The sequence below is a fragment of the Musca domestica genome, unplaced genomic scaffold (assembly GCF_030504385.1).
Source record: "Musca domestica strain aabys unplaced genomic scaffold, Musca_domestica.polishedcontigs.V.1.1 11, whole genome shotgun sequence".
Lineage (NCBI taxonomy): Eukaryota > Metazoa > Arthropoda > Insecta > Diptera > Muscidae > Musca > Musca domestica.
The window spans coordinates 10374702-10386843 of NW_026712133.1; the positions used below are offsets into that span (position 1 = coordinate 10374702).

At 34.6% G+C, this 12142-nt stretch overlaps 1 protein-coding gene across 1 annotated transcript in view; it reads right to left on the bottom strand.

Moving 5' to 3' along the window:
* LOC101900488 (cell adhesion molecule Dscam2) overlaps positions 1 to 12142 on the bottom strand; it is a 275819-nt gene that overhangs the window by 19912 nt on the left and 243765 nt on the right. The gene's annotated exons all lie outside the window — the stretch shown is intronic.

A 12142-nucleotide genomic window follows, 5' to 3' on the forward strand; every position in this document is an offset into this window, starting at 1 on the left:
GATGCTGGAAAAATGTCACAATTTCTTTAATGCAATACAAATTGGAAAAAATACAGTTTTGAACCTTGTAATGTAATAAGAAAACGATTTTTGATTTCTTGGAATTAAGTAGAAGATGATGGAAAAAATCTGTAAGAAACACGTTGCCATCAGAACGAAACACCTTTTCAATGGCATTGTAAGCACATACCTTACACACCTTCATCGGATTAAATAAGAAAAACATAATACAGACGTATTTCCCGAGACCTCACTCGACGCGAATTCTATTGCGGCAATGTTTGCGTTTATCAGGGAAATAATTTATGGCAACGTGTTTATTACAACCGAGTGGCATAGAAGCAAATTATTTTCCACGAAAAGAAACAGAGAAAAAAAAGAAAATACCTTCAAGTGGCAAAAGAAACATTTTCATAAAACACCTGCTTGGCATAATAAACACCAACGCACACACTCTCACACACACACACACACACATACATAGACACACGTGGTGATCTACTGCATCGCATCACAATTACTACAAGAATGCTGGAGAGAAGAAACTTTTTAATTAAATTACAATTCCATAAGTGCTGAGACAAGATGCAAATGTTTGCGCGATGTTGGCTATAGTACAAAGATGCGGATGATGTCCTCTGTGTGTGCCGGAAGTGGAAACATAAACAACAAAAAAGGACAAACAAAATGTTATTCTCTTGTTTACACACACATATGACCACTTTCAACCTATGCTTAGATGGCTGCCAATACAAGCATATTACAATAAAAATGAATGAGCAAAGGTCATGTTTGTACGACTTTTGACATCTTGTCTGAAGTAATTAGATTCGAAATGCTAGTATGTGTTGTATACACCCCTCCGCACCATCCCCCCAATGATCTGATGGCATTTTATGATAACATACACACATGACATTTAGTTTTGTTTAGTTGTATTGTGTGAAGGATGTTCTTTATGTCATGCAAAGGAAATTATAGTTATTAGATACAAGTAGTGGCTTATTTATCTCAAGTTCATCAATTATTACAAACAATTATTTCTGGGAAAAAGACAAAGTTAATTTACTGGGCTACAGCAACATATGCGGCAAATTGAAAAGGGGGAGAAAGTTTTCGCTTTGTTTATTGCAAGTCTATTGGTTTTTGAGATATTGACAACTACTAGTATTTTTTGGATTTATGACCTGAGTTCATAAATGGCAGAATACCTAGTACACAGAAACCCACTGTAGGTCCCACAAAATTATTTTAGACCCTATACAACATAAATGGCAGAACACCTAGATCACAGAAACTCACTGCAGGTTCCAGAAAATGATTTTAGACCCTAAACAACAATAAATACAACGGATTATAAAACGCAATTTTTTGTTCTTTTTTAAAACCATTCGTGGAAATTTTGTTTCTTTTTTACTATTTCATAATTCATTTGTCGTTCCGTTTATAACGCCTCGAAATATTCGTCGGATACCCCAAAAAGTTATATATTCTTGATTAGCGTAAAATTTTTAGTCGGTTAAGCGATGCCCGTACGTCTGGTGAAACCACGATAGAGTCCACATTATTAAATCTAGATAATAAATCTAGAAATCTATTTTCTATAAAAGCTGATATTTTCTTGAAAATAATGCATTTTTTTCAATTTATCAGTTATATTATATATTAAAATCTCCTTTCGCACCCCTCTGTGAATTTAAGTGAAATAAAACTAAATTCATATTTTTTCTGATGAACAGCACTCAATTTCCACTAGAGAAAAAAAAAAACAAATTAATATTATCCCTAAAACAAACTACAAGCTTCTTTCATATTTCGTCTTTCTTTGCTTTCTTTTTTTTTTTTTTGGATCTAAAATATGTTTTTGTACTTTGCTTTTGAAATTAATTAACAACTCTATTATTCATTGCAGACAACAAATTGCAGTGTTTTATCTTTGTTTGCATCCACCACTCAACTCAAAGCAGAGCAGAGCAGAAAGCACTACAACACTCACAAAAAAATCTGCACTCAATATACTTAAATAGATTTATTACCCCAATTGTCCAAAGCCATTTGGCCATAAATTAATTTGACCACAATCAAAAAATAAAAACAACTCAGAGCACGAAAAAGTCGAAGCAGCAAAGAACAGTTTTTAGAACTTTATTGCATTCAACAAATGTGACAACAACACAACAAAGTCGCCACCAAAGAAATCAAAGTGGCAGCAACAAAAGGCGGCAGCAATTGCTGCAGGAATAAAAACAAACAGCCATTCCTGTGGCCGAAGAAAGGAACAAGGACAAGCCAAACGACCAATGGACAATAATGAATTGCCAATTTCGAATGGACTGAACAACAACAACCAACCATGGTTCGATGCAGAAGAATTCGCTCCTTTTTCATCTTTCCTTCCACTTACTTTTATTGCTGCTGACTGGGGCGTATGACAGGGACCCAACAAATAAACATAGTAAAGCAAATACTCCGCCGACAAAGATTAAATTTTGGAGATATAACAAATCCAGGGACCAACAAACCAACCAACCGACCGACCGACCAACAAACAAGCAACCAAACAATGGATAACAAGAGATAGAACACTGACATAGTTGTTGTTTTTGTTATTTGTAGTTCCCCAATAAAACGACAATGACAACAAACAATTGTAGAGACAAGTTTACAGAAGAAGAAGAAAACGAAGCAGAAAAAAAGCACGAAACTTGCACCAAACGACATTTATAGCGCCGCCATATTGTAGACGGAAGTTGATAGCAAACGGAAGTAACCATCACATACACATTCACCCGCACGCACACACACACATACTACCGCTCAATGGCAAACATACCGACAACATTGACAACAGAAAACTGCAGTGTTTTCATTTGGGTGCCTTTGGCTGTTGGTCGATGGTGATGACGATGATGATGGCGCATTGGTGATATCGCTGCTTGTTGCCACCGTTGTTACAGCGAGCTCCCTGCAATTGGCTTCAAGGGCTAAGAATTTTCACTTTACAGCCAAAGAAATGAAGTGTTAGAGAAAAACAGGAAATAAAAAAAGTTTCCCTGCACAGCATAGGTAGCCGTCAAAGACTAACAAAAGGATCAGCACCACTTCAAATGTTGGTGTACAGCGAATTTAGGATCTTTTGTTACAAATGCGAAAAGTTAAACAAATCTTGCAACAGCAACAACGAACGGAAGTCACACAGACACACATAGCACATCCTTAGTGACACAAATTCAAACTTAGGTGTCCTGCGAATGGAGGTATCTACGACACAATTGGCAATTAAAAATAAGCAAACAAAAAGGATTGCATTTGGCTGATGGCTTGAAGAACAATAAGAAAGTTTTGTTTGAAAGGAAAAACTGGAGGAAAAGTTTCGGCAATGTTTACAACAACAACAAAAATTGTTGTTAGAGCACAAAAAAAAAAAACAAATTAAATATTCAATATTGCCAGCATTTGTTCAATACGAATTTAATGAACAAATTGACAGTTTATCGCTAATTAAATCACATTTGAAACTTTTATATGTTAACAATCGTGTTTTTGGTTTTCAAACAGAATTTAAAATGTGAATGAAACATGCAAGTAATTATTGGCACTTAGTGTGGAAAAAGGTGTAAACAAATAAAAAAAATGTATATTCGGCTACCAGCTAATAACTGGGGTTTAATCCCATTTTATTGAATATACTTGGTATACCAATGAGGTTGTACTCGAAATACTCGAAAATGTAACCGAACCTCAGTATTAATATTATTAATTTAATACTTGCTTAAATATTCAGATTGACTTTTGCCTAAAATCATGCTTCACCAATCTCCCATTCAGACACTCATTATTCAACTCTTCAGATAAAGAAACACATTTGATTAAAAATAATATACTAAACGAATTGGTAACCGTTTCATTTAACAATATATTATTACAACAAAGAATTAAAATACGCTTTTTATGAAATGAAAGTATTTCTGCAAATATTTGTTTTTTATAACTTCCTGTCATTTATGATCAGCTAGTTGCAGTCAACTGGAAAATGTCTCCGCTAGCTGGTCGACAAACCGGTGATACATAAACGAACTAACTTTTTGTTAGAAACCATTTTAATCAACAACAATAAACAATATGGCTTAAAAGCGATGGTCCAAATTGCTCGCAAAACGACAAGGAAAATGTATGTGTACTAAAAACAGTAACAACTTCAACGACACTGTAAAAGGCAAACGAAGCAGACTACGAAGAAGCAAAAACTGCAGATTACAATTTTTAGAAAGTGCATAACAATCACTTATGGTGGCACTAAAACACGTTCCCCATAAACCAACAAACTCGCACATTTATACCGACATATAAACGCTCTCTTTAACTAACACACACACACACGCACACAACACACACTCACACATTTTTATGTGCGAAGAAATCTGGAAAGCCATCATTCTAGAATATTTCGCAGTCATGCCATCAACACCTGAAGATGTTCGTCGTGTACAGTGGGCTGCACCATGCAAAACAAACAAACAAACAAACATGGCGAGCCCAGCACTTTTGCACAGCCAAACATCAAACTGCGACGGGTTTGACGTTGTATGTATTCTTGATTGCTTATTCCCAAGAAAGTTGTAACTGTTAAAAAAGTTTCTGTTTTCGACGAAATGAGCATTCAAAGAAACACTGAAGATGCGGTGCTCCTTTTAATGGCTGTTTGTTTTAGAGAGGTTTGACGATATTTTTCATTAAAATAGAATAAAATAAAGACAATACTTAGTCGAACTTTTGTTTCCCAATTCTTAGGAAATGAAGCAAAAAATCCAAAACTAACAAGTTAAAAAGCACTAAGTTCGGCCGGGCCGAACTTTTAATACCCTCCACCATTTGCAACGAATTTGGAAATTTTTAAAAAATAAAACCCTTTAAAAATTCTGTTAAAATTTTAAAAATACCGAATATAGCCGTCATATTGGGGTCTATACGACGTGGACATACATAGGCATTGTTTGTCGAATATGGGGAGGTACTGATATATGGGGCCTATACGAAGACCTGGACCCGCACAGACAATTTTCTGTCACAGACTGTAGTATTCATTACGAACTTCAAATACCAATTTTCAAACAATCCCGGTGAATAATGTCGCTAAAATCATGAAAATACCGAATATAGGGAGGTACTGATATATGGGGCCTATACGAAGACCTGGACCCGCACAGAAAATTTTCTGTCACAGACTGTAGTTCCTATAACGAACTTCAAATACCAAATTTGAAACAATTCCCGTGAATAATGTCGTTAAAATCATCAAAATACCGAATATCGGGAGGTACCGTTGTATGGGGGCTATACGAAGACATGGACGTGCACAGACAATTTTCTATCTTAGACTGTAGTATTCATTACGAACTTCAAATACCAATTTTGAAACGATTCCGGTGAATAATGTCGCTAAAATCATCAAAATACCGAATATAGGGAGGTACTGATATACGGGGCCTATACGAAGACCTGGACCCGCACAGACAATTTTCTGTCACAGACTGTAGTTCCTATAACGAACTTCAAATACCAAATTTGAAACAATTCCCGTGAATAATGTCGTTAAAATCATCAAAATACCGAATATAGGGAGGTGCCGTTATATGGGGGCTATATGAAAACGTGGACCTACATGGCCCATTTACGAACTTAACCTGCCTACTGCAAAAATAAACATGTGTGCGAAATTTTAGCCATCTATCTCAATTCATTCGAAAGATAGCGTGATTACAACAGACAGACATACAGACGGACAGACAGACGGACATCGCTAAATCGACTTAGAATTTTACGCTGATCAAGAATATATATACTTTGTTGGGTCTGACATGAGTATTTCGAGGAGTTACAAACGGAATGACAAAGTTAATATACCCTCCATAGTATGGTGGAGGGTATAAAAAATCTGCCAATAGAAAGTGAGTCGAACCTGGAGAGTTTCTGGTGTGTAATTCGAATATGCTAATTTGCAATAAGTTCGAAATAGAACGACCCTTGTAAGCCATCATCCACACCAAATATGCCTGATGAGCCGCTTAACCAACGGCGAAACGCGTCGCATAGTGGTGAGTGTGTGATAGTGTCTATCTGGCTTTCCTTTTCACTGCAAATTTCAGATGATTAAGCTCGTCTCGAAAGAGAAAACAAGCACATAAATCATATAATAACATATGATCTTCGCCTTAACAAGGCAAAACTTAAAAAATTTACAATTCTACATTTTTAGGAAAAAAGGTGTAATTGGTGTGTGACATTGTGTAACAAATTCTGGATTATAGTCTTTTTATGTTTGAACCATCATTTCAATACCAGTTGGAAATTTGTAGAATTTGAGTGGAAATTTAACTTTATAGTTTAAATTAACAAAAATTGATATTCTGATTTCGGAAAAAATGGTGTATCATTCCAAAAACAGACACCCTGTATGTATGCCACTATTCCATGGCACATGAAGTTAAATGCAATGTGTTTGATTAAACCACAACTCAAATAGAAAATAAAAGTGATGACTGCATAAACAAACACAATATCTTAGTGTATATTTAACAACGATAAAAGTGTTTACTGGGTTATTTGAAAAAGGAAAAATATTTGGCAAAGATCATGGGTTTGGAACTTGGAACAAAATTTTTGGAGATTGTCGAACGGCCCTTGGTAACATTTCTAAATCTTCATAACCCATTCGAAAATATTTTAAATCAAAAATGAGAAATTCTTATGAGATTCTAAATCGTGAAAGTACCTTACATAATGTATATGGGACATGCAAAATATACATGGAACATACCAAATTTACATCAAATATGCCACATATTAACCTGTATCTTACTCCTCCTTCTTATTTCTAATAATTAAGCTAATTTCTAAATACATGTGGAGGGACGGCTGTAGAAGGTCCATGCCACAACATTGTCTTTGGATGTTTTTTTTTTCTTTCAAAACCAATGAATATTTTGAAATGTTTTAAAGGAATTTACAGATAAGTCCCTCAATATTACAACAGCCTTCATCTTATATTTAAAGTATATACCTCCAGAGAGTATATTAGCTTTGTCATTCCGTTTGTAACTTCTCGAAATATTCATGATAGACCCTACAAAGTATATATATTCCGGATCGGCGTAAAATTCTAAGACGATTTAGCGATGTCAGTCTGTCCGCCTGTCTGTTGTTATCACGCTCTTTCGAAGGAATTGAGACTAAAATGTTGAACACATGTGTATTTTGCTAGTAGGCAATTTAAGTTCGTAAATGGGCCATGCCGGTCCACGTTTTCGTATGGTCCCCATATAATGGTACCTCCCGATCACCCGAATTGTTTCAAATTTTGTATTCGAAGTTTATAATGGGTACTACAGTCTATGTCTAAAAATTTCGTATGCATGTCCATGTCTTCGTTTAGCCCCCATATAATGGTACCTCCCTATATTCGGTATATTGATGATTTTAGCGACATTTTTTACGGGAATTTCGTATTTAAAGATATTAATTTGTACTACAGCCCATGACACAATATTACCTATCCAGCACCACGTCTTTGTATAGCCCTCATATTAAGGTTTTCATTTAAGCTTTTTTTTTGGAAATTTTGAAAATTTTCAAGTTTCTTCCAACTGGTGGAGAGTATTAAAAGTTCGGACCAACCGAACTTAGCTGCTTTTTTGCTTGTTTAAATTCTATCTGCTCCAAAACAGCACAAATCGCAAAACACTGTAAAAATCAGAAAAAACAACCAACAACAACAACATATCTTGTTCTCTAATTAAAAGTGCATTCGACAACGAAGGGGTATGAAGTTGTTTTTTTCTCATCGTACATTTGGGCAAACATAGATCTCTTCTATGCACAGAGGAGAGGGGAAGGATTTACAAAATAAATTTCTAGCTGGTTTCTTAGTTAAAAGTAACTTACGACAACCTTGAGAGTTGTTGTTGCACTTGTAGTTGCTACTACTTTTGGTAGCCTTAAAGCCCCCCAACATCGATAGCAGTATAGCTGTTGCAGTTAACTACTGCAATTGACTTAACTGCTTTTTTCTCTTATTCTTCGTCTTAAATTAAAAGCTTAAGTGACAATTTACAATGAAGTTATTTTCTTGGATTAAACTACTTAAAGAAACGAAGGAAAAGGTGGAGATGGGAAAAGTTAGCAAAAATTTAACTCAAAACGTTTAAGGACTCAAAGTTGTTGTGTGTGTGTGTGTGCGTAGGTGATATGGCAATTTAAGCTAGAAATAAAGTTAACAACTTTTATTGGATAAGCAGTGGAATTTTCATTAAACATGTGTAGGAAAGCTTGTAGTTGGTGGCTCTTTAAAGTAACCAAAAAAGCAAAGGTCACAAAATATTAAAAAATAAGTTTAAAAAGTTGGCTTTTGGTATGATCTAATAATTATATTAACATTATTACTCGGTGTTATCCAGTCCTGAATTTTTTTATTAAACAATTCAAATTTATCATATATCATTGTTAGCTTAAATAGGTTCGCAATAAATAAGACATAAATTCTGATTGAATTTTAATTAACAAATTGGAAATAAAATCAGATATTAAGAATCCATAATAGAATGCATTCACATACTTCAAATCTTTTGTCACACTTCACCGACATCATCATCATCATCATCACAATTATATTGTCTTTAGGGATGGATAATGACCCTTTTATACAAATCTTAAACAAATATTCGTAATTGACATTTAATTATTTTCGAAAATCTCTCAAAATTGAATTTTACTATTGTCATAGTTGTAGTAGTTGTCGTTGTTGTTGTTCTTATTCTTGTTAAGTTCTTTAATCTGCACAAATTTAACAATCACATTCTGCAACAATTAATTAACAAATCTCTTGACTCAATGCTTACACAAATGCAATTGCTATACAAAGCCTTGGCACTATTCTCAGAAAATCTCTGGATTAGAAAACCGCAAGTATATATTTCCATTTAGTTTTCATTTTCATATATTTCAACACTTTGCAAAAGGTTCGTTCTTGTCGTGCTTCGACAAATGAATTTGTGAATTCATTTAAACAAAATTCATTTAACAAATTATTTAATACTCATTAACACTTATTGTTTTGTGCGGAACAACTGTACACAATGTTAATTAAGAATTTTAAGTATTTGGATAATAGGGTTATTTGAGTTGGAAAAAAAAATATTCAAACGGGTTATCAAAAAAAAAAAAATCGAAATTTAGAAAATTTAAAAGTTTTCTTGATGGGAAATATACTAATATTTTTGATTATACTAACATATAATTTTATATATTTATATTATGATTATTATGCTATGAATGTCAAGTAGGAGACAAATAATAGGAATTCCAATTTTGCATAAAAAATATTCGAAATTTTACTTTTCACTTTAGTATATTGGAAAATGTGCTTCAAATATACATAAAATGTTAAATTGGCACTTAAAACACTTTGATGTTCACTGATATCTTATTATTTAACACAACTGGGGAGAAAAGAGCGAACATCCCATGTTTTTGTGGTGCTCTTCACTTAAACCAGAGTAGGACTGTTGTAAGCTCTTGACTTTTTCTTCAGAGAGAGGGTCGATATAAACATTGTTTAAGAATTGAATCATTCATCCTGATGTCATCAAGATATAAATGTCTACAAAATGTTTCCTATTTTCAACAGCTGTGACCCTGCGTGTGTTTCCCATCTACTCATTATTCTGAAGGGAAGTGTGGGTTTGGTATCCCCACAATTTTGTTTTTAGAACAGGGCAAGCAAATAGATGCATGCGTGCTCTCAGGAAGCGTAATTTTCTCTATACATACACAATCAGTGCCATTAACAATTTAATCAGAGATTGCCAAGAGATCTGACCACGAGTAAGCACTTTGCCAATGCTCAGAGAAAATTTTCGGTATATGGTTCTTCAAATAAGCCTATGTGCCACAGAAATTTCGTCTTTGTTCCCCTATTTTTAATGGTAAAACTACAGACAGGGAGAAATATGAAATTCGCTCTGAGAGTAACCGCGGGTTACTGAACTAAGGAAAATTGAATTCGGAAAACATTGCATACTTTTAGGTTCGTATGAAATGTCATGTCAGTATATTGTTAATACAGGGTGAGATAAAAAAAACTGCAACAAAGTCAAACGCCATAATTATTACATTGTCGGAAGTAGCTTCAAATTTTAGAATAAGTTTAGATTTGTTCGAACTGGCCACTTTTGGCACGAATTATGGCCTTCAAACGGCCAATGAAACCGTCACACGCTGCTCGAATGTTGCTCTGCGGTATTTTGGTCCATTCTCGGCGAAGCGCTTGCTTGAGGTGATCGACACTTTAGTAATAATTAGTGCCAACCATTCATTCTGATACCACGGTCGATTAATTCAAGCGTAGAGCGACAATCGGCTGTTATGGCGGCCCACACCATCACCATGGCCGGCGTTTGAGTTCTGGTGGCCAACCGAAGGTGCACATTTTCTGCTGACCTCTTTGGCAAGTACACCCGATCATTTTGTTTGTTTACAAACTGCTGGACAACAAATGTTTTCTCATCGGAGAAAACCAATTTCGGCAGTTCACCACTTTCGGCTAAGCGAAGCAACTTTTTAGCTCTTTTGAGTCTATTTTCTTTCCGTTGCAGTGTAAGTTCTTGCACTTTTTGAAATTTCAATGGCTTTACCCCGAGCTCATTTTCTAATATTTGCCGAATGGAATATTGCGATATGTTCGGTCTGAAGTTGTTTGCAGTTTTTTCGTCTCACCCTGCAGTATAGTATAGCGTTCCTTTTAAATTTGAAAATTGTTGGATTCCCTTTTAAGTATGCTATAAAAATGCAATATATTAAATTTGGAAAAGTCAACTTACATATGACTCTAACATGATGAGTAACTTGACCTTAACAAATGAAAAATAGTTTAATTCAACATCGCCAAACATAATAACCCTTTCGTTTTCAAACTTTCGTTTTTTTTTTGCTGAGCAACAAAAGAAAACCTCAAAATGTCTGTAGAATATTGTTTTGTTCAACAATGCCAGGATAAGTGGTAAGCAATTGTTATTGTTTGGACCACAATTTCATTTAAAAACTAATTCAGCAACTATGAATGCCAAAACCGACTAACTTTTGTGAAAGAAGAGAAGGCAAAATTGAGAGAGATAATGGAGAAAAAATCAACAGCAGCGAGCAGCAACAACAACAAAGAGTGCATGGAATTCTATGCAAATGTTAGTTGTTTTTTGTAACTTGCCATTGCATACGTTTAGGCTTAATGGCTAATGGAAATTTGAAACAAGCATATTAGGAGGTAGCGCTTATAATTGTTATGCAAGTAATGGCCATGGAGCAATAAAAACAAATGTTATGGAGTAACAAAACAACAACAACAAGTGAGGAATTTTAACAAACAATTTTCGAAATAAAAACACTCAACTTTTAAATGAAGTTATAAGCAAGTGATGTGTTGGTTCTGGCTGCCATGTGTGTGTGCGTGTAGATGTGTGAAAATGCGTAGAGAAGCATTTCAAAAACTCATTATAAAGAAGAAATACTTTTTGATAAGTTTTTTTTTTGGAGGGGAGGAGAGGGAAGCATTTTAGGCAAAAACAAAAATCACACTTTAATGTCTGTGCAGTAAATTTGCAGTTCTTCAGAGAAATTCAGGGAAAATTACATAGTTTGCCTGGGGCAGGGGGAAATGTATTAAATGGTTTTTCAAAGAAATGTGTAATCTTTGTATGTATGAGACATATTTTTAAAAATAAAAAAAATACTTTAAGCAACAAATTTACTGAATAAGAAAATTAAACTCAAACCGAAAAAAAAACTTAAATCAACAGCAATGTATCTTAAAACGTTTAAACTCATTCTTCGCATATCCTGCCAGAAATGAGTTAAACAAAGAACCCAGGCCAAATGGCAGACAAAGATACAAAGACAAGCACAATTTGCGTCTCGGCCCAACTTTGTTATGAGTCACAGCGACCTTAAGGCAATCTCTTTGCTTTACTGGTGTCATTTTGCTTCAGCACCAGCAGCGGCAGCAGTAAAAATGCTGTTGTAACATCTTTCTGTTTCTTTTGCGCCACTTTTTTCCCCAGTTCCTTCTCTTTTTTTAATTTTTGTCATTGCTTTT